The sequence below is a fragment of the Rousettus aegyptiacus genome, unplaced genomic scaffold (assembly GCF_014176215.1).
Source record: "Rousettus aegyptiacus isolate mRouAeg1 unplaced genomic scaffold, mRouAeg1.p scaffold_m13_p_10, whole genome shotgun sequence".
In the NCBI taxonomy this organism is placed as follows: domain Eukaryota; kingdom Metazoa; phylum Chordata; class Mammalia; order Chiroptera; family Pteropodidae; genus Rousettus; species Rousettus aegyptiacus.
In genome coordinates, this window is record NW_023416285.1 from 28,327,106 (window position 1) to 28,351,688 (window position 24,583).

The window sequence follows — 24,583 nt, forward strand, 5'->3', positions numbered from 1 at the left end:
AATTAAGCTCGGTGAAGTACATGTTTTGATGAACTTACTTTGAGAGAACAAATAAATGAAAGAGCTCCCAGCCCTTATTTAAAAGTAAATTTACTAGGAACTTCTCTCTGAATCTGTTAAAAGCCATAGGGAGGACAGGAAAAGGGGCAGTTGTGATTCAGTGAAATAAGTACGAAATTGAATGTATAAACTCTACAATAAGAAGTAGAGGAGGGAGTCTTGGAGGAGTGACGTTATATTCTGGAGTGATTTGAGATACTCTTAAGAAGTAGGAGTTTTTCAGGTGGACAAGGAGTAAGGAGAGCAGAACAGTTTCATAATATGTCCAGAGATGCTCCTAAATGGACCACGGAATACTATGGAATCATAGAAGTTTAATGAATAAATTATATTAAGACTTTTAAGTCTTTTTCTTTTTCTTCTTTTTCTGGCATTGAGAAATGTCAAAAGTTGATGTTCTATGGGTTGTTTAGAGTTAGTTCATGTAGGCATTGAATGGCTTGTTAAAGAGTTTAGATTGTGTCCTGTGGTTACTATTCCTTAAGCTTCACGGAAATAACAGCCATGTCTGCCTCACTCAGTGCAGCAGTCTTGGTGGATCATGCCTGATACATTATAGTTGCTTCATGTGTATTAATTAAATGAATGGATGAGGAGCTAGTAAAGAATTTAGAGAGAAAAAGCAACCAATTATTTAAATTTGGGAAATATCATGAACATCAGTGAGAACATAAAAGAGAAGAACGTATTTATTTTCGACTGCTGCTGTAAGAAAATAGCGTAAAGTTAGTGGCTTGAAACTATAAATATTTATTTTCTTATAGTTTTTTTTTTTTGGTCAGAAGTCCAGAGGAAGTCTCACTGGATTAAATTCAAGCTGTTATTAGGGCTTTCTTCCTTTCTGAAGGCTCTCGAGGAGAATCCTTTTCCTCGTTCTCCCCAGCTTCTGCAGGCCGCCTGCATTCTTGGCTCATGGTAACTTTCTCCATTGTTCTTCAGCTCCGTTGCTTCTCTTGGACCCTTCTTCCATCTTCACGTCTTTCTTTGCCTTCAGTCTAGAGAGGTTCTCTATTTTTTAGGGCTCATGTGTTTATATTGAGCCCACTTGGATGATCCAAAATAATCTCCACCGTCCAGGTTCTTAACCTTAATCACATCTGCCAAGGTCCGTTTTGCCATGTATGGTAAGATGTTCACAGGTTCTGGGGAATAAGAAGCCCATGTTCAGCCTACCACAAGGGGCATGGAGTTAGTTTACAGTACTCAATATAAAAGACTAGAAAGAAAGGTGATTGGGATGAATAAATCTAGTTCATGAAATCATTTTTGCTTTTCCTCTTCAGCAGAAAGACAAGCTACGTTTTGCATTTTCTTTAAACCAAAATATGACCAATATGACTAAGTTCTGGCCAATAAGAGTTCTGTATGCCTTCTCCAGGCCTAGTTCACGGAACACCTCTGCTCCATCCTCCATGCTCTATCTTTTCACCTGCTGGCTGGATGTGGCCGGTTCCTGCAGTGTACTCCAAGGCAGCGGTTCCTAACCTTTATGGCACCAGGGACTGGTGCTCCCATGAGAATCTAATGCCTAATGATCTGAGATGGAACTCAGGCAGTATTGCTAGCATGGGGAGCGGCTGCAAATACAAGTGAAACTTTGCTCACTTGCCAGCTGCTCACCTCCTGCTGTGTGGCCTGGTTCCTAACAGACCAAGGACCACTGTGGGTCCTAGGCCTACGGGTTTGGGACCCCTGCTCTAAGACTCTGAGGAAGTGTAGAGTCTCTAGCTAGAAGCAACTGTGTTCCTTTGAGGAACAAAGACCCCTACCAAAGCACTTTGCACTATGATTTGCATAAGAAATAAACCTTTATTGTGTTAGACTCCAACATTTGGGAATTGTTTGTTACAGAAGACAGCTTATCCCAGTTAATATTGAAATGTGGACTTAGCAGTGGGGTGCTGCTGCCATAACAAAAACAAATGTGACAGCGACTTAGAGTTTTTCTAGTAGGCAGTGAGGGCCCTAACATTAGGGACTCGAAATGCTGAAATGCCCTAACCCATGTTTTGAAAAGGAAAATGCCTCGAATAATCCCTTGCCAGAATAACTTGAAAGGCAGGATTCATTCTTATAGCTTTAGGACAGTGATTCTTAACCCTCGCTACATATGAGAATCACCTGGAGAATTTTAAAAACTGTTCATGTTCAGAACCCACTTCCAGAGATTCTAACTTAATCTGTGTATGTTGGGGGAGGGGAAGAGGCATTAGTATTACTTTAACAGTTTTCCAGATGATTCTAATATACAGCTAGGTTCGAGAACAAAAGCTGTAGGGCTTTTTTCTTTTCTTTTCTTTTTTTTTTTTTTTTTGTAAAGGGACAAATAGTAAATATTTGGGGCTTTGGGAGCAATACTATTCTGTTACAAGTTTACAATTCTCTTATTACAGCATGAAAACAGTCATGACAATATGTAAACAAATGGATGTAGCTGTTTTCCAATAAAACTTTATTTATAAAACAGGCAAGAAGCTAGATATTATCTGTAGACCATAGTTAGCTGATCCCTGACCTAGGAGAGTGATTCTCAAAACCTTTTTCTTCTCAGGGCTCCTTTATCCTTTTAAAAACTCTTGAGGATCACAAAAAGCTTTTGAGTTATAGCTAACAAGAATAACCATATTAAAATTAAACAGAAGTTAAACATATTAATGAATTGAAAACAATCATAAATTCACTGTTAACACAATTAGCATACTTTATAATTGTATTTTCAAAATATTTAGTAAAAAGAATAGTGTTTTATATTTTCGCAAAACTATATTGTCTAGCTTCATAGAATACATCTGGATTCTCACTTGCTTTTTCATTCATTCTGTTGTGATACATTATTTTAAAGTATATGTAGGTACTTCTTTTATTTTATTTTTATATTTTTATTTTTATTTTATTTTATTTTTTTATATTATTATGTTGGTACTTCTTATTAGGGGACCAATCTTCTTCTTTTTGAAGGAGTATTTGAATAGCCTTTTCAGATAATTGTGAATGTTCTTTGATACTACATAACTCAATGAATAAGTTTTTTAAAAGTTGACCACAGTGTGGAATCTGAAACCATATCAATGAACTTTTCACATGAAATTACATTAAAATCCATTGGTTTACTTTCACTTTAAAGGGATTCTTTACCTATACACAATTTTGTAATATCTTGCATTGATTGCTCTGAAAATATTGTTTCAGTGAGTTATATCATTGGCACATTTCATTATATATATTTTTTAAATCACATTTGTTAATATCACCACTGAACTCTCCAGAAAAGTCTTTAAGCGTTCAGAAGCTGTCAAGCTTATGGTGGTGGATGCAAACTTTCCAAAATTCTAATTTTTACTTGAAAGCTTACGTTTTATCATTGGCAACAAATACTGTCAGATTGTTCTTGAAGTGACAGGCTCACTTCATTTATTTTTCAAAAAATGACTGCCAAATACCAAAGTCTGAATAACCATATTTTGTTTATCACTTGTTCTCTCAAGTAAAAATGGCATGCCATAAAGAAGAGATGACTGTAGTTTGCAACTTAAACCATGCATATTGCTTTTCCTCCAGTAGACCATCGTATTTTGGTATGCAGAAGTACTATTCAATGTGGTCTTTCCTTTTGGTCCCACAGAATATTTAAAAGAAATGTACTCAAGAGTTTAAATTTAGTAAAGCAAATAATTTTTATTGTTTCATGAAGGACATTCTTAAGCCAAACTGGCTTTTTTTTTTTTTTTAACTTTAAGTACATGGTGGCAAATATTATACAATACAATGATATGGTTTAGTAATATTGCCTTGATTTGTGCTAAAGCCCCAACAGTTTTACCCACCATTATTTTTGTGGCATTGATGTAAGTTTCAACACAGTGAAAAAGGAAAATAACCTCCTGGTATTATTATTAAAGTATTTTTGACCTTGTGGATCCACTAAATGAATCTCTGGGATTCCCAGGGTTGTGCTAACCACACTTTGAGAGCCATTGCTTTTGGGGAAGTATTTTAAAGGAATTAGAGTGTTCACGTGTAATAGCTATTATTGGCTTCCTTTGTTAAAGTGTTCCAAAAAAAGAGATGTGCTCAAAAAAATACTGGCCAGTTTTCAAACTGAATAGGAAACAATAGAGAGAGTCCAAAGACTTGAGCTGAAAAATGGTTGGAAAGTCACTGCTTCCAGATCCCAAATGGAGCCATAAAGGGTCAGTAAAACTTCTTAGTTGGTCAATGTGATTGAGTTCTATGGCAAAGATCAGATTAAAGGTGGGGCCTTTCAATAAGAAACAGTAATCAAATAACTGCAGCAATTTAGCTAGAGTTAGAGAAAGGGAGGAAGGAGAGAGAAGAAAGATCTGAGCATTATAGATAGAAGTGAATACAACAGAAACCTACAAAACTTTTGAAGAACTTGTATCATCAAGAATTCCAAAATGTCAGACTAAATGTACTTTTGACTCTTTGATTTGTAAGATGACCTTTGGCTTGAAAACTTTTGGTAACACTCATTTTAGCTGTGCCCAGAGGGAATAAATTGACAGTGAGGACTCCTTAGAGCTGAAGGCTAAGGAAGAAAGGAACAGGAGAATTATTCCGAGGGAGCAGAATTAAAGTATAATCAAATAATTCTCTCCCAGGGTAGGGGACTGCATAAATCCTGCCAAGCAGGATTTCAGAATTGCAATGGACTAATGCACACTATTTGTCTGCCATTATTTCCCTTTTTGAATGAGAGTTTTATTCTATCTCTGCTCCCATTACATGTAGATTAAGCCCATAACAAAATCCCACCCTCTCAATTCTCTCACCTGCTTGCCAGGTACAGGTACACGGGTCTGGCAGAAGACTCCAGGCCACGATGAGATGTTGTGGCCACTAGATAAGAGGAGCCTGGTTGCTTAATAGAGAAGATCTTGCCCAACAACTTGCCCTGGATTGTGACATGAGCTAGGAAAAAAGTTATTATTGTGCTAAATCACTGAGATTTTTGTTACCACATTTGTTACAAATGTTCCTTGCTACAACATTTCACCTCTTCTGAATAATATAGACATTATTTTACTGATCTAAGCATAAGCAGTGGCAGAAAGAATAAGAAGAAATGGTTTAAGGAAAGAATCTCAATAAACTTTTATAAACTGGGAGATATGAGGACAGAATAAGGGAGAACAAGGAATCTGGGATAGGTTCTAGATTTCTGTCTTGGTCAAAGTAGGTAGAAGTTTTAAATGGTACTAATAGAACAATCAGTGAAGTTTTCCAAAGTGCAGTAGCAATAAGGGGGCTAAGTGCTTGAGACAGAGGTCTGGAAAGGAGGCACATAAGGGCAATCGTCAGGGTATATAGGTGGTGATCGAAGCCATGGGAAGGAGCAGTGCTGGATGGAATTTATTGGGAAGACAATTCAGAGGGAGAAGAGATCATTTAGTTAACAGCAGAGAGACTGGAGTCTGCAAAAGAGAGTGATAATGAACATCCAGAAAATAAGAAAAATGGCAGAAAAGGGTAGGTCACGGAAACCAAACAAGAAAACAATTTGAATTATGAAATGGTAAACAGTCAAATATTGTAAAGAAATCAAATATGACAAATATTTATAAGATTTTAAAATTGAAGATATTGGTGAACTTCATGAAGGTAATTTCAATGGAGCATTGATATAAAATTCAGATTGTTGTAGGATAAGTGCCTTATGATTTTATGGATGAAAAAAGAAGGCTGAAGGTATTAAATCTTGACCAAGGTCCACAGTAAATGTTAAAGCTTGGCTTTTAAATCTCGCCTATCCAATATTACAACCTATTCTCTTCCACAATTCAAAACTGTTTCTTAAGTAATTTCAGTTATAGTGTTGCTAAAGTATGATAAAAATAGAAGTCTTATAGAAACCATAAAGATCAGTATTTTCAGAGAGAAAGGTGTAGAGAAGTTACTAATTTTCTAAAATATTTTCTGAGAGAGGTTTCCTCCCTGATCATTCCTTCCTTCTCCACTTTCTTTCTCCTAAATTGATTGCACTGATTTTATTTACCACTAAGAATTTAATTTTATAATATGAATGAGTATATCAGTGTTATTTTTTTAAAAAATAGGATAATTTTGGTTTTAAAACACAAGATGTATCAATCTGCTAAAATAACTTTACCCTAAAACTCCAATGTTTAAGGAAGATGACTGACAAACTTTTTCTCTCAAAAGTTTTATAAACTTAATTGGCAAGATCAAAAGTTTGATAGCCACCCTCACATTTAGTATTTGCCCTGTTAATAATTCGGTATTTAAAATATAATCCCTAAATAAGCCAAATGTTTTTTATGATATTTTTTTTAATAAACATCATGAAAACGCTAAATTTTGTCATAGAATGCTATTTCAAAATAAGTTCCTTAGCAAAATAAATAAGACATGAATCAACCTGGAGAAGCATTTATTCTTGGGAGCCAAGATGTCTGCAAATTTTGTGTAGGAAATCTTACTTTTTATATTTCATATAAAGAAATTTTGTATAAAATAAAGAAAAGTAATTGGCATCACTTGAATCCATTTTTCATCAAGTTTTGCTATTTTTGTACAAAGAAATTTTTCTTGGCATATACTGATTTTCTAATCTGGAATCCTTGCTAAAATATTTTCATTAAGATGTGTTATTTTTAGTAGCAAAGGATCTTCCAATTTGGGATTCAGAGCATTCAATTTGGAGTATACATAAAGTCAAGAATAAATAGAGTCAGCATTTCAGCATTATTAAACATAAACTTCGATACTGCCCTACTTCAGTTGCAATTTTGGCTAGCATAATTCATTATTATTTATCCCCTTTGAATTTCTATAACAGCTATTTCAGTGGAATTTTTGCATTTGGATGAAGTGCCCTGGTAGAATAGAAAAGAAGCATTTGCAATTTTTTTTGAAGGCTGCGTGGTAGGAATGAGAAATTGAGAAATGATCCGCCTTTATGTAAAACAATTAAAATATATATCTCTTTATATGTGTGCAAATGTTTGCACACACACATTTGATGCTTTTCCCATTTTAAGACATTAAGGCCCATGTGATTACCCATGGTCACTCAAAACAGTGGCAGAGGGTAATCATCTCTTAAAAATTAATTGATTAAAAAGAAACAAAAAGAAAGAAAATCCCACCGCAACCTGAAAAATCCATGTTATTTTAAAGTTGCACATAAGATTTTTGTAAAATATAAGTAGAAAAATATAGCTATCAAATACCAGTTACACATGATACATAACAGTTGGGGTAGTGGATATGCTCAACATTTTAAGGGATACTACTTTGCAATGTACACAGTCACATACAAAGTTTAAAGAAAACGAGTAACAACAACAACAAAAACAGTTTATGAAAAACCAAACTAAACTAAGTTTAGTTTTGTTTCCAAACTAAACTTCTTAGCAATTTTAAAACATTTTGTTTGGTTGTTCTCATTGAGACTTGAGTTCATTTTATTCTAACAATTAGTCTGAAAGATCCTCAAACTTTCTGCTTATGAAATTGAATATATGAAGAGGTGTAGATTTCTAGTGAATATTTTTTCAGAATTTATTATATATTGGAAGAATAGCATTGCAACTTCTGAATCTCTTATCAAATATCAAGGCTTTTTAATACATTTTTTAAAGACAATAAAAATTAAAAAATTACCTATTAATTTTAAGTCAAGTTTTTCTGAAATTTTAAAACAATAAACATGTTAGTTTAACATGCAGATGAAACAAGACTAAATCTTTGACTGTTAAAATTAGAATAGGAATAGCTATCATTTATCATATAAATTTTATACATAATAAAGTCAAATTTAACAAATTTTTGGTATTTTTATTCATTCATTTGTTGAACAAGTATGAATTATTTATTCTGTGACGAGGTGTTATGCCTATATTCCTAGATGCATAACAAAGATTTAGTCACTCAATGCTCTTTAGAACTTAAGGACTAATTCTTACTGTCACTATGAAGCAAGATCTTGGTGCATATGCTGAGTAAAAGGGGAAAAAAGCAAACAAAACAAAAAAAAACCAAGAAATCTACGCCAGCGAATTACAAATACTACTATTTAACTAAGTTGGGATCAAAGATTGTTAGTGCTGCTGGCCACAGCTATCTGAAAAGAACCCAAAATGTCAAGCTGACCTCTTAATAGTTACTGGGTGAATCCCAAGGTTCAGTGGTTTGTTCTCGACGTGCATCAAAACATTGGAACGTTTGCTCAACATTTTTAGTTAGAGCTCTTTCTTTCGTTAATATAGTTTAAAAAAGTGTTTAAAGTGTGACTTGCTCAGAACTTTTTGGGTTCTATTTTTATCATTATAGTAAACAAATTAAAGCAGTCCATATTTTGAATGTATTCCCTTTCCTTATGTTTGTATGCAGCTAAAGCAGCATGATGTTAGTTATTTATGAATCATTGTTGATAGCAAGAATATGGGCATTGTAAATTCAGAACTTGAGAGAAAGAACATAAATAAGATCATTATGGGCTTGTGACGTGCTCTGTGAAAGACAGACATGAGTAGTGGTAGACAGGATGACAGTAACCAGGGCCTGAGTAGGGTGGGAACAAGGCTAAAAGGACCTCTCTGTGGAGGTAACATGTAAGCTGTTGTCTAAAGGATGAGGAATCGTGGAGGAAGCAGAGGAGGAGTATTATAGATAGAGAGAACTGGAAGTATAGAAATCGGAGGTAAAAGTTTATTGGGTAGAGACAGGAAGGAGGGTAGCTTAAACTCACCTGGAAAGGACTTTTCTGACTTAGATTATTTTATATCTAATGGAGAGTGCCCTGCTATCAAGCAGGATAGCCTCGGTTATGCTACACTAACCTACCATCCCCAGTCTCAGCCCCTCTAAGCAACTGGATTTACTTTTCACTCACTCTCTGTGTCCGTGAGACTGGCTACGTGCCATGGTCTGTGTCCTCTTCCTGCCGGGACCCACGCTGACAGAGTAGTCTCTCTGGAATCCAGCCGTTTCGGTGGCAGAGTGAAAAGAGAAAGCATAGCACGTGGAGTACAAGCTCTTAAAGCTTTCACACACATCACTTCCACTCGCATTTCATTGGCCAAAGCAGTGACTAATCTCGTCAGCAAGGAAGTGTAATTCTCCCGTGTGCCCGGAGGAGCAGTAACGCTCAAAATATTCATGAGTGGCAGTAATATCTTTTATGGGAGTCAGTGAACGACCTGGAATTGTATGTACAACTTGTGAGTGTGTGTGTGTGTACATGTGTACACACCTCTTCCATGTCTCCAAGGAAAAGGTCCATTGCTTTCATCAGATTCTCAAAGGGGTCTGTGACACAACAATGATTAAAAACTGCTGGACCAGTTGAAAATTGTCATGTAAATAGATAATTGCTGTACAAGGCAATTTGCAGCATGAGTGAGAGGCTGAAATGATTAAAGAATTACGTGTGCGTGCATATGTGTGCATGGCGATAAGAAAAAAGTTGAGCGAATCTGTAGACTAACAGGTAGAAGCCAGGGAACAGAAGGTGATGAATTAAAGACATGGAGATGTGAAGGGAAGTGTCCCAGAAGACACTTCAGGAGACGGCATTCAGTATTCTCTAAAGCGGTAACTTTGAGGGTTAGAAAAGATAATTCTTCTCTGGCAGAAGAAAGAGAAGGACGAGGTGGGTGTCCTCCAGGGTCAGGCTGCAGGTGGAGGGGATGGAGAGGACCTCGATATTGTCTGTGATACATCGACAGGGACATCTACTTAACATAAGTGTATCGTTGAGCATGTTGATAGTTTGAAACAGCTGTCAAGGAAATCTGAAACAGAGTTGACTGGGGACAAATAAAAAGACTGCCAGTTCCACTGAGGACCCAGCTGATGTTGGAGAACATAGAATTTTCACAGTGCCAGTAAACAAAGTTAGGGGATTTTTCCTCAGCCATGCTCAGCTGCCTGGAAGCAGGAGCCGAGAAGGTTGCAGTTGGACTGATCCTGGCCTGGAGATTGGCAGAGCAGGTGCAGCAACATGTTTTGCTGTTAATTTGAAGTTCAAGAATCTCTGAATAGGGAAAAAGGCATACTTTTGTTTTTGATTTCAAAAAGTAAATCATCAATAATGTGAAGAAGCTGCTTTGTACTTATAATTCTTTCTGGGTTGCATTTCTTGCTTCCTATATAACTTGCCTTCATTTTGAGCTTGCAACTAGTATAACCAATATAACCAATATGGTTAAGGGTCAATAGCATAGCTTATTTCTTACTGTTTAAGTAAAAATTAATCATGCTAACCTACATAAGATTTTATGTGTTCCTGATTCTCCCTTACTCCACTACCAAAATCCGACAGCAGAAAGGTGAAAAAAAAAAACAAAAAACATTAAAGCTCTAAAAATATAATTACATACTCAGAGACAGAACTGCTTAGCTAAGCACTTGCTATTATTAGTATGTTATAAATTTTGCTGCCTTGAGTGATGCTAAGACATTGTATTCAGAGAAACCATTAAATGAAGACAAAAGAAAAACATCTGGAGTAGTTTAGCTCAGCACAGACTGCAGTCTGAAATAGCATTGTATTGCATTTCTCTTTTCCCAACGGCTTGCCAAATTCCTGATTTTGGTGAGGTTATATCACAAACTCTTGGTAAAAAATGGTGTTGCTGTTCGTCAAGGCTGCATATGCATATTGAAGGCAAACGCAGCCATGACAGTAATAATTCTGATTTCCTGAATGACTTTCCTCGTGTCATTTTATTTTCCATTTCCTCAGAAATGGAAATGGAGGTTTCATCTCTTAAGCATCGATTGATAACTTACAGGTGAGGTGAGCAAGCCAAGTCTGATTATTTAGGATAATATTTGAGGCTGAAATTAAATGTGACTTTTCACATCCTTCCTCAATGGAAAGCAGTTAGCAGGAGCCAATCAAGATAAACTGAGATTGTTGCTGCACATGGCTCTTCTCCAGAAGACCCTCTTTCAGAATTTCAGTTGTTGATAACTAGCAGGTTTTATCTCCAGGAACTAGGATAAGTTTCTCTTCGCTCTGGCTTGCCAACTTGTAGGCTGTCTTCAGCTGAGGCAGTGCTGCCAGAACGAATAGCTGGAGAATGTACTCGACTCTCTATTTATTTTAAAGTATGATAATTTGAGGGAAAATTAAAATTGTCAGTTTTCCATTACACCCTACAGTTCTCAGTGCTGGTTATCTCATCAGACCACACAAATACACTTCTGCAGAGAATTGTGCAAACAGATAGAGAAGCCAAGAAAAGGGGGAATTAACGTTTTGCTAAAGGCCACACAGTATGTTCAGAGCCCGACTGGGCACCTGAACCCCGTGACAGATCTGACTGAGGTCTAGGACAGGGTGCACATGGATGCTGAGATCACAAAATAAACACTGAGCAGAGGGCTGCTTATGCAAGGGGCAAGGACAAAAGATTTTAAATATACACAAACAAGCAACAAGCTATTGTGGAGGCCCAGGGACCATGAGCACTTTGAGGACGAGAGGTGTCAGTTCATCTTTGCACACTGGGCACCACGCTCAGTGCCTAGCATATCAGTAGATACCTAGTCAATGGTGAATAAATTCTGTCAAATAAATTCAGAGCCTTTAAAAACGTACGTCAGATAATCATTTCTTTGCTCAGAATGCTGCAGTGGCTTCTCCATTCCCTGAGAGTAAAAATGCAAGCCCTGACCTAGGCCATCTGCTCCTTGCTACCTCTCAGGCTGCATTTCCTACTCCCCCCCACCCCCCGACATATGAACACTCTTCTTCATTCCTTTTCCTCATGAGGCAGCTGCTTTTGCCCTGGCTGTTCTTTATGCCTGGACTCTGGCTCTCCATACATAAAAGGCCACCTCCCTCACTTCTTTCAAGACTTGTCCAAATATCATTTTTTTATTAAGTCATATTGCCACTGCCCTTTAAAAAATTGCAGCCCTTTTTGCAGCCTCCTGCCCACCCATATGCCTGATCTCCCTTAGCCTGCTTTGTTTCTCTTATAACACAACCCCTTCTAACTCTACTTTACTATGTCATTTACTTATTACGTTGATTTTTGTTGTTGTTGTTGTTATTTACCTTCCTCTTGCTAGGATGTTAGCCCCCAAGAGCAAAGATTTTATCTCTTTTATTCACTGATATCCCTAGTGTTTCGTACAGTGCCCGGCAGATAGAGGATGCTTCATAAATAATTGCTGAATGAATAAATTAATAAAACTAGATGAGTGAAACCATATAGTGAGTAAATGAGTCAAAGAGTAAAAAGGCTATACTGTTAAAGCCAGGTGTAAAGGTAAATGCACCATCATTCCTGATAAATTTGTAGAGGCAAATGTTCATTTTTATATTCAAAAAGCTCTTGCAATTCATGATGAACTTGGCCAACCCTCAGAGTGAAAGCTACAGACATTCGACCTATTAACTGTCAAGTTCTCTTGTTAACAATGTATAGTTCAATCCCTGATGAATTCAGATAAAGAGCACGTGTGTGAATTGTTATCTCCCAGCATGGGTATGAGGCCCTCTGCTTTAGGATTGCTTGGTAAGTATTAATGTTCCTGAGACTTATCCAATTTACGGAATAATCTGAGGATTTGAACCCCAGGTGATTCTAATGCATGCTAAAATTTGAGAATTACTAGTATACAGGAAGTCTATAGAAAACAATGGGACTACAGCAGAACAGGATCTCCCCTAGTATAGTATATTGTTGAAAAGGTTGCAGTTTAAAAAAGAAAAAAAGTATTGCTTGAATTAATGAATTAGGGTAACACTGAGTTTTAAATAGATTTTTTAAAATGTATAACAGGAATTCTTAGAACCTTTAATAGCCGACATGATTGTAAATTCTCAATAGGAGGATTGTAAATCCTCGAATATAGCATACCAGCTTTATTTTACCATGGGTATCTCTCTTTAGGTATCTCTTATTAACTTTCAGGGGAGAAGTTTTTCTTTGAGGAAAAAGTCTGAGAATTTCTGTTATAAATAATATCTAAGATTCATCCTTGATTCTAACAATCTATAATTCTCTATAACTTTTTTCTCTCTTGTTACCTCCCTTTAGTTTTTAAACTAATTGGGACTTTTCACACCCCTGAGAAAAAAGCATGAAATAACATATTTATATTTCATGGTTCCCAGGACTCACCTTTGCAAATGAAATAGGTCTTTGTATTTTGTATCTGTGTGTGTGTGAGAAGAGAATGTGTGTGTGTGTGTGAGAGAGAGAGAGAGAGAGAGAGAGAGAGAGAGAGAGAGAGAGAGAGAGAGAGACACACAATAGGAGGAATGCCAGTTTGGGGAGGGTACACAGAATAGCCTATATAGAATATACCCAAATAAGTGCTTCTGCTTGTTAAAGTCAAATTTGGTAGATTAGTAAGTGGAGGGTTCTGTTCTTTGTGTGATGCATTATGTGTTAGTGGGATGCACATCTGTAAATATCTCCCTGGTGTAAGTTCACACGGGGCAGGTTCTTTTGCATTGATCACCGGTTATCTATTCTTTACGTCGCTTTCCATTCTTTTGGCATGGCCCCTGGAAATAGGATAGGTATGTGCCTGGAATAAACGGCCTTCTTTCGCTTTGAAAGCCATTCGAGGTCTACAGCACATTACATCCTTCTGTGTAATGGAAGTATCCACACATGGGCAATCGCTGTCTACAGACGTAATGAACCAAGTGGGAGGTAATGAGAAGTGGCTGTCACGCCATCTCTAGGGCCCCGTTCCTCCCGCTGCACAATTACACCGTGACCCTAGAGAAACGGAGAAGACTGTAACATTCTCTCTCTTCCTAATGGTCTTAAAATCAGCCCTAGCTTACCAGGGGGAGCTGAAGTGCAGCATTATTCATTCAACAGTCCAGAGGATGTCCAAGGAAATATAGGATTGTAATATGGGAGGCAGTTCTCTACATAATCATACACTGTTTCCTCAGTGCTGACTTGGCTTCTTGCCTGAAAGATGCCAGCGGACTAAGACAGTCCTTTCCTGCTTTCCCCTGGCATGTGTTGTGGGGTGAGAACTGTTACTTCTTTCATAACAGGGGAGTCTAGGGAGCAGGGAGGCTGGTGGGCAGAGCTGCATTTCTGTTAGATGAATACAGGCGAAGCTATAGAAAAAAACTTTTACATAATGATGATAAATTCAGTGATAACAGCTCCTGGATGCTATGTCTCACCAATCTTATTTCTGAGTTTCATTTCACAGAGAGCATTGATTACAGTGACCATTTCCACTGACTTATTCTTGCGTTGAAAGGGAGATGGCAGGGTTGCGGAAAAGGTAGTGGGTTGCCTGCTGAGTCAACTTGTAGAGAGAGAGAGCATACAGAAAGTGCAGAAAGGTGGAAGCCTTTTAAAATTCCTTTCATTGTCTTCATTTTGCTCTTATAGCTGAGGCTTGCCCATGCTAGGAGGGAAGTCTGCCAACTGCTTGCTGAATAGTGAATGGGAACAAGCTGGGCTGCTGTGTTGCTTGGCAAAGAGAGAATAGCAGTGCAGGCTGGCTGCTGGCTGGGGAACACCATTTCCCACTCCTCTGTGCCTGCGCCTGCAGGAAGCCCCCAGGTGGCATTAGGGAGAATTAGCGTGTAAATCACAGGGCCTGCTAATTTCTCACCACTTCATTAGCTGACAGTTCAATGAAGGCACTCTCCTGCCATTCACCTCACGTCTGTGGCCCTGGCACTTCTCATCAGTGGAAGCAGAGTTCAATCGTGTTGTGTTGACATGCTTGTGACTTTTTGGTTCCCCCCCCACCCTCCGCCCCACAATTAGTGCATGCTAGTTTATTCTCTGACCCTGCTACTAGCAATTACTTCTTTGGAACATCTGCAACATCTGTCTCAAATCTCTTTTCGGTTCGGAGTTGGTTTAGTGTCACTAGGAAAAGGTGGAACTGGTTCCTGATTCTCTTCATGTCTTTTTACAGATTGGCTTCAAAGATATGCCACAAAGAAAAGAAAAGTAGCACCCTATATTTTGAAGGACTTGTTCACAATGTTATAAATAACTCATATTTTTTGTGACCTTACTGTGTGCCAGGTATTGCTTTAAGCACTTTACAGGTCATTAAATGCTGTTATTTCTATTTTATGCAGGAAGGTACTAAGGCACAGAGAGGTCGAGTTTGTTGCTTAGGACACACAGCACTTGAATACAGGAAGTCTGAACCAGAGCCCACACTAGGGTATGGGTACTAGGGTATTTTGCCTTAATGAGTTAATTACTTAGTTAATTTTTGGATTAATTCAACAATCATTAATGAAGCACAAACTATATGTCACTATGCTAGAGTTTAGCATATTAGAGTGTAGCTCTCAGTCCTTTGATTTTCATTTCCATCAGTCAGAAGAAGGTATTTGTCGAGCACCCTCTACATCTCCAGAGTTGTACTCATGTAGATACAAGAGATATACAGGGTGCAACCTTGCCATAGAAAGCTGTATAGCCATGTAGAATAGGGGTTGACGAACTTTCTTCGATAACGGGTGAGATAGTAAATATTTTTGGCAACAAAGGTCATATGGTTTCTGTCCCAGTAAGTATAAATGTAGCCTTAGCCAATATGTAATTGAACAAGATGCCTATATTCTAATAAAACTACAAAAATAAGCAGCAGGCTGTATTTGGCTCGCGGGCTGGCTGCCGTAGAGCGAAAGGAGCCCTAAGAGGACTATATAGAACAGTAAATAGTGATAGTGTGACTAAAAGCAAAGCGGTGTGGTACTGCCTGTTCCCATGTGTGAGGTGCACAGATGAAAACAGTACCGGGGAGCAAAGAGACCTGTGTGCATTTAGTGAATAAACAGATGGTTTCTGCAGGTGGAGCATGAACTTTCACTAAAGGAAGGGATGTATGTGATATACACCTCTGAATCTGTTAGGTAGGTTTCGTGAGCCAGTTTATAGTTCTTAATATTATGTATAGCAGGCAAGTTATTTCCTTCGTCCTTTCCTTTCTTGCTAACAGAAGCCTGAATTTGTTTGGTATTGCCATGTGTTCAGCTCCAAGCAATGACACATCATTGATTAAAGTCAATCTTAATAATTGTATTCTCTAATTCCTCAGCCACATGACCGAATTCTGATTGATTAAAAGTAGGGATACCTGCTGGGTTAAGTGGGATGGAATATTTAGGAAACCTTTTGCTTTTCTGGTCAAAGGGACAGATAAAGTTAGTGCAACACACCCCTCATTTTTTTCTGCCGCACTGCGAACATGAAGGTGAGCTGGGTCAGCCATCTTGGGGCCGTGAAGGAGCAAAGCAGCATGCAATGGAGGGGAATAAGGGTAGGGAGGAGAAGCCTTAGCTTTTGATGATGCCACTGAGCTGCCCCATTGGTGCTAGGCGGCCTGCTTCAGCCTCCTTGCGAAGAGTTAACTGAGGGCTTTTTTTTTTTTTAAGTTTGTTTTTTGTTTTGCTTTAAGTCACTGTCAGTTGAATAATGAATATGTTTTTAAAAATATTCTAGGAGAACTAACTAGAAGTTACTTCTAGAAGTTTCCAATTCTCTTAGATATTTCAGAAAATTGTGGTAAATCAAATGAGAATTATTTCTAATACTTTTCACTCTCTTCATAAGCGCCTTCTCCATGATATACTAATTAGGAGAAAAACAACATATTACAGAAGAGTATTAGCCCACTTTAACTTAAATGTTAGTGTACATGTCTTACAATATGTACGACAAGGGTCGATAAGTAGTTGTACCTGGATAACTGATCCTCTCTAGATGTTAGAAACAAGAATGTATTTTTAGTTTTGTTTTATTTTTCTATCTGTTATATATACATAAAAAAACATTTAAATGGCACTGACAAAAATCAACTAATTTTATTTTAAGCTAAGTTTATTTTCTGACACCATTTTCCTTTCCTGTTTTCCCTTTGGCTTTCTAAACTCACCTCCTAACCAATTTTCTTTCCTATCTTATTGGTTTTTATTTATTTTATAAATACTTTCTGTAAATTTTTCATTTTAATGCAATCTGTAGCATGATGTTACAAGTATGAAGTACATCCTTGAAGTCTGAGTCATATGTTACTAAATTTCATGAAATCTTCCTTTGTAGGCATTTATTTATTTTTTATTTTATTTAAAAAAGTTATCAAAATTTATTTGAGCCAAACACAGGATATGCCTGAAAGCAAGATCTCAATGGACTGAGAAAATGCTCGTGTACTCATTCATTTCATCAATGTCGTTGGTGATTTTTATGTGCCAGCCACTATTCTATGCGTGACAGAATGAAGAAGAATGAGCATTTGAAACTTTGTGCTTTTCTCTCTTACTCCTTGTCACACGTCTGGGTTGTCACACATGTATTCATTTTGTAGGACCAATGCAATACTATTTCCTCCATTTCTATTACACTGTTGTTTCTACCAGTCTTTGGTTATTTTCATATTGATGGCATATCATGTTTATTGGTATACATCCTTTTCTGGGCTCTGAATTCATTTAGGAGAGCTACTGTGTCATTTTAGGAGAGCTAGTGTCCATCCCTGTGTTGCTCCTTTAAATAGCCATACCTTTATCTACAGTAAGGGTGACAGGCCACATAAATTGCTTGCTCGGATACATGCTCTCTGTGGGAAAAGTCCTGAACTTGACCTATATCTTATGACACCTTATCCCGTCAGTCAGTTTTCCAGACACCAATAGATACCAGTACCACTTAACTGTTGTCTTTCTCATCTTCTCTTTATTCTTCCAGTATGCTTCAACCTTTGCCTTTTCTGGACCTCCTTAGCCATGTCGCTTCCTCAAATTTCTTTCTTTGACAGGGAGGCTCAGATCCTGGAGAGAGATTTGCAGACTGACTGTATTTTATACTCAGCAAGCCTTCAATTAATAACGTATTTTAAAAATAGGTGGATGAGCAAGTGAATGTTCATAGAAAATATATATTTAGAAGCTTGATGCTTTTTACAATCAGTTTGGAGTGAAAGAAAATCAAAATGCCATTGGCCTGATGGTGGTGTTTATGGAAATGCGGGGAGGCACCACGATGTAGGTCTGAAAACACCATTGTGACACATGAGGCCAGTATTCTCCTGGGCATCCAGTCCCTCCGCATCACATTCTTGTTGGAATAGTAACCTTCTTAAAATAAGGGAGGAAATAAAGAAAATAAAAAACACAATTCTTTTCCAATTCAAGTTAGATCAGGAAATCATGGCAATTTTTAGAATGGCAAGCGTAAAAATAAGAAAGAAAAAATTAATCCCGTTAGCCCAAAATGGGAAGCTGTCACCACCGTCACTGTAACTCCCTAAATGAATATAACACCTCTGAAAACTCTCACAACTGTGCCAAGTATTTACATGTTCTCTGTGAATGTGGCATCGAACAGCAAGCAGTTTTGGTTGAGAAGCACGCCATCTGTGTGATTACCCGCCCCGTGCTAGAGTACTCTGAACTCAGCAGTTGTACAACAGATGCATTTCAATATACAGTATTCCTCCTCGCATAGTTCAGAATGGGTGTTAGGAACTGAGGGAAAACAACCAGCTTCCGTGAAACTCAGACTCCATCTGACATCTTTCCAGACACCTTTTCTGAAAGGTGTCTACACCATACAACATGCAATCTTGGAAGATAAGTGTATCCTAATAGATTTACAGATAGTTAAACAGGTCAGCTTGACCCAGAACATCAGCAGCTGCCTTCACAATCATTCGTGAGTCACTCATACTGGAAGGTGAAACCAGATCACTGTTTGGTTTTCATTTAAGTGGAAGTCTGTGCAGTTATGGGAAAAAACAGTCTACAGAGGTCAGATGGTATGTACTCCAGATAGGTGAATAAAAATGCTTTCACTATAATTCACCACTACCATATTAGATATGTCTCTGGAAAAATAACACTAGATAATTTTGATGAAAATATAAAATCAAGAATGAAAGATGACATTTCATCTATCCTTTCCTTCATATTTTGTTTATTTAAATATTCCATAGGCATTCACCAAGGAATTTTATTTGGGGATTAATTGATCTTAATTGCAGAAATGAGATCTAAAGTTGCATTTATCAGAGCATACGTATTAAGAAAGACTGTTCACTCCTTCTGAATAGTGTCCTTACTTGCCTCCAGCTGATGAGGTGATGTCATGTTCTTTCAGGCTGGCCATCAGGCATGCTGGGAGAGGGTTGGACATTCTTTACATGAATGGGACAGCTTCATTACTTTGCCCACAGTCCCCTCTCCTGTTTTCCCTAGTGGTATTGGTCTACACCATACAACAGGCATGGTCAGCATTGAAAAAAGAGCACACTCTGGAAATGAAGTGATATCACCTAAAGAATTTAAGAAAAGAAATGAATGAAAGATGTGTTATTCTACATTTATGTGATAAAATTGAGAACAGTAACTTTAACATGACCAGAAAGCAAATTGTCATTAATAATTTCCTGCAAACTCTGGGTAAGACTTGCTTTGTGGCCATCATCATGAAGCACAGTAACAAGCTTTTGGAAAGTCATTGGAAACTAGTGTTCATGAGTTACATGATGGCTGAGGAAGTCTTATTATTGATGTAACCAGCATCATACAAATAATATTAGGAAACTGCAGAGGCAAGAAGATTTATATTGTATCAATACAAACATATTCCAAAGAGCCTTAGCCCTGTGAGTCATAACAGCATTGCTACTTTTTTCTCTCAGTGGGAAAAATAAGAAAAATATAATTATTTTTGCATTCACATTAGGTCAGGAACTGGCAACAATTCTTGGAATGTCAAGAGTGAAAACAAGAAATGGAGAATTAATCCTGTTAGCACAAAATGAAGCCTTATTACCATCAAAAGATAATGACAAGATGGTTACCAGACCTGAACAGGAAGAAATGGAGCCTGGACACTACGAAGAATCTTTATTTGTACCGACTGGATAATAAACAAGTCCATCTTCTCGACTTATGGTTTTAAGCCTTTATCAATAAATCACTCTACCTCACATGGGCCTATGAATTCTTAATACATTTTAAATCGAACTGTTTATATAGATAGAAGCTCTGCACAAAATATTTGCCCAGCTTCCCACATGTCCAAGAGGTTGTCCTGACCTGGAGAGCCAGTGACTTTGAATTGTATTTGGCGGTCAATAGGTAAATGCTGAAAGATTATTTAAAAATGTAACAACCACGTTTTATTTCAGATTTTTAATATGCAAAGAGACCATGTAGAATGAGTTAGTGGGTGTGAATGGAACAATCATAGGCCTGGGAAGGTCTGAGAGTGAAGCAGTTATGCACATGAGGGCTGGCTCACATCCATGGCTATACCACCCTGAACGCAACGGGTCTTGTCTGATCTCGGAAGCTGAGCAGGAGCGGGCCTGGTTAGTACTAGGATGAGAGGACTGATTTACAGTGTGAGTGAAGGGGCTGAGGTTTCAAACTTAGAGCGAAATGAGAATACTTATGCTGTTAACAGAATTAGTGGCATCTAAAGAAGAAAGATATTTTTTGAGGGGAAAGAAAATGCATTTGGAATTTTATGCTTTGGAACATTTGTTATTTAGTTTGAATTTCAAGAATGATGACACTAGTGGAATGTCTAAATTTTGCTGGCATCGAAAGCCAAAGGTCTTTTGGCTGCAATTTCTCAGGAACGTTACTTCAATCTTTGATTAATCAGAAAGCTTGTTTAAACATTCAGCAGAGTTCTCTCAGCCTACCTTTATCTGAGCATTTCCAAATCAGTTAAGTCAGTTTTCCAAAACAAATAGAGAAAGAATTTGGATTTTCTGTATTTAGAGCTACTTTCGTCCTCCTCTATCTACAACACAACTTTGAGATACAATAGGAGGCCCTTTGTAAAAAAAAAAAAAAGGAAAAAGGAAAAAGGATAAAAGATTATATATATAATATTATATATATATATAATCAGGCAATTTTGATGTTTCAGGGTTATTTCTGCTGAAGAATATAAAATTCACACCACCTCACCAAATGATTATTCAGTCAGCACTCCTTAACCCTTCTGTTCCCCTAGAATGGAAAAAGGCCCAATTAATATTCATGCATGGAAAAGGAACATTGCTAAGAGTGAAAGAAAGATATCTAGGGTTGTATGGGTGTGTGTGTGTCAGGTGGTGGGCACAGTGCCCCAGATTCTCACCAAATGGAAGGCGCTGACACTGGCAAACAATTGAATATAAAGCCAGGGCATGGGGGATAGAAATGATTCTCAGTGATTATCAAGATTTGACTAATAGTTATGTTATTGTAGTAAAGGTCTCAGACTTGGTGGCTAAGATTCTCCTGTAAGGCTTGGTTTCTTACCCGTGTTGTGAGTTTCATATATGATGACTGATTTGGCAAAAGTCTGTTAAGTACTGCAAACTGATTAGTGTGGCTTAGAAGAATAGCAGTAAAAGGATTCTACTCAAAAAGAGTCATGATGTCTTGGGTTACTTTGGATTTTTTAAATTTAGAAATAGACTTGTGCATTAAAATTAAAATTTTAATATTGCTTTGTGGAGAATTCCCCAAATAATGAACTATATAACTTTTTAAAGTGTATAAAAATGTTTTATCAACACTTTCCTCATTACATATCTATTACATGGCAATTAAAAATAATAATGATTTGATGAGGAGGACATCGAAGCACAGAATTTAAATTTTCATATAGTTATTTAATATTAAAAGCATAAATGATAAGTAAAGCTTTTAGAATCTTTCTACTAGATCACACTTTTACTCTACTCACTTTGATTCTTAATTCAACTTTAAAAATATTTATATGTAGCAGGTGACATTTAGCAAATAAAACATCAAAATCAATTTGACTTTAAATATAGGGACCCTTGAGGAGAATTAGTTGTCTCACTATTTAAATTCCATAATTATTTAGAACAAAACTTTTGTGTGTGTTTATTCTGTTTCTTTTTTACTCAAAGGAAACTATTCTTTGAATAGGTTTAAAAAAAGAATAAATAATTCAAAACTCATTATACTATTGACAGTAAACTATGACATATAATGGTTGACTAGATATCAGGACTAATTCTGGACATACTCTCCCCTTATCTAGTTAATTGTTTTAAGACAGTCTCTCTACTTTCGTTTCCTTCCTGCCTCCCCTGCCTTTCTTCCCTCTTCGCCATCTCCTTCCTTTTTTTCTTTATGAATCCCACTGTCCTCATCTGACAAAAGATCGGGGATGATAAGGCCTACCACATAGGTACCTCAAAACTATTGGGACAATTATATAAGACACATAAATAGTTTTACTTCTTTCTTTCTGTCACAGTTAATAGTACCATCAACAAGCTAGCTCCTCAGTAAAATCTTCAAAATCTTCTTGATATCTTTTCTTCTCCCCCCACCCCCTGACCTATTTCACTGCGAGTCCTTCACAATGTCCTCCACATTTACTCATTCCTTTCCTTCTCCTCTGCCCCCATTCCATTAGGGATCATCCAGACAACTGTACTAGCTTCTAACTGGTCTCCTGCCTTTCTCTCTTGTCCACATTCAAAGTATTTTCTGTCAGCCAAAATTATCTTAAAAAAAAAAAAAACATGTCATTTACATGTTTTAAAGCCTCCAATGGCTTCCCACTGTAGTCAGAATAAAGTGCAGAATATTTTCCATGCCTCTGTGGTAGCTTCAAGATGGTCACAAATTTTTTTGTCTTGTCCCTTAGAGAGGAGGTGTCCAATTCTCCCTTTGAAATTGTGCTAACCTTAGTGCTTTGTTTGATTAACAAAAGTGGCAAATGTAGTATTTGGAGACTTCCAAGAGAGGCTATCAGGAGGCCTAAAGTTTGGGTCAAGGCTTGTATCTGAGGAAGCCGGTCTTTATGTAAGTACCATAAGACAGCCATGATGCCACCTTGTGGGAAGAACAAGACACTTGGAGAGACCCTGACTGTGAGATGACACGTAGAGAAAGAGAGGCCAGCGAGCACTGAGGCACCAGACGTGGAATGAAAAAATCCCCTGGCAAGTGGGGGCTCCAGCTTTAGCTGCTCCAGGTAATACCACATGGAACAGAGATCAATTACCTAGAAGAAGCTTCCATATTCCTAATTTCCAAACAGTGAGCAAAATAAAATCATTGTTTTAAGACACTAAGTTTTTTTTTGGGGGGGGGGGTGATTTCACAGAAATAGATAGCCCCATAGTTTCTAATGAACTAAAAATGTGGTTCCTGCCTCTATTGCTCAGTTCTTTCCCTTCCATTTTTCTTTTTCCTTACCGTTTAACAGCCACAGTAGCTTCTCTGAATGTCACGCAGGTTCCTGGTGCCAGCATCTGGGCACTTGCTGTACCTTTTGCTTGAACTCTGACCCCACATCTTTTCATTGTTGTCTGTTTCTTGTCAAGGAGCTCATGCCTCACAGTTTCAGTTAGGCCTTCCAGATCACTCAATTTAATTTAGCCTCATCTCCCTAGATCACTCTAGTTCATCACCATTTTTTATTTTTCATAACACTTGTAATACCTGAAATGATTTTGTTCATTTATTTTCTACTTATTGATTCTTTTGCTAACTAGAATGTAAGCCCTTCAGACTAGAAGTCTTATCTCTCTTTTTCACAAAGGTGCCCCCAGTGCCTTTTATATTCAATATATTTAATGAATGCATGTAAAAGTGCTTCAAACCTAAGGGCTTCATTACTATTGCACAAGAAACTATCACTTTCTTGTGTGCTAGAAAAATGCGAAGCAGGATGTACACAGACATAAACCAATAAGATATACCCATAAGATGTAGAAAATTATAATTCTCTAGAACTAGAGATCAGAAACATCCTACAATATCAGTACCTTTAAGTCCACTTGATTCAATGATAGCAGTATATTACCATGTTAATACAGAAAACTGACAGTTCAGTTGTACTATTTTTCTATTACCCCTTGATACCTGGTTCAATTTTCAGTTTTTCAGCGTCTGTTCTTCAGTAATAAAATGAAAAAGTTTTTTTTTTTTTTTTTTTTGGTTTACCCATCTTTAACGTCATTGACCAAAGGGTCCATGAGAATGTCAGATGTGTTGCTCATTTAATGAGGAACCATAGGCCCCTTTCAAGGAAGTGAGAATGAGCTCATAATCCAATTCATGTGAATTTTTGTTTTGCTTTACATTTAACTCCCAGTAATCGCTTAGGGAGAGGGCTATTGCTAATTAAGAGTCTGGGCTAACCAAGGGGAGAAAGAACATAGGAAACTTAACAAATTTGTAGAAAGAGCATCTCTACAGGGGTTTAAGAGACAAGAAGTTTGACTTGATTGGACTTCAATAAACTTATTAGCATATTAAACTATGTAATTGTCAGCATGTATCCGGAGAGCAAGTTTAATATATATTACTATATTACACATTTTAGTATAGTAAGCTAGAGAAACTCACTGACTTACAAGGAACCGAAATGCTGAAATGGAAATCCAGGCTTTGAGATTCCTAGAATCTCTGAAACCATCTTGTATCTTTCTCTCCATCTGCCTGTCAACATGACTTTCTGAAATAACTAATCTCAAAGGAATATTTTAGAAAAAAAATCACGTGGATGTGTCCCCC

General features: G+C 37.3%; 1 long non-coding RNA gene across 1 annotated transcript; it reads right to left on the reverse strand.

The window, feature by feature from the left end:
• Positions 1 to 753: 753 nt before the first annotated feature.
• Positions 754 to 9,045, reverse strand: LOC118608660. Its single transcript, XR_004953068.1, has 3 exons — positions 8,939 to 9,045; positions 4,854 to 4,992; positions 754 to 1,202 (listed from the first exon to the last, which is right to left on the reverse strand). It is a non-coding gene; the product is annotated as an uncharacterized LOC118608660 (long non-coding RNA).
• Between the last annotated feature and the right edge of the window lie 15,538 nt (positions 9,046 to 24,583).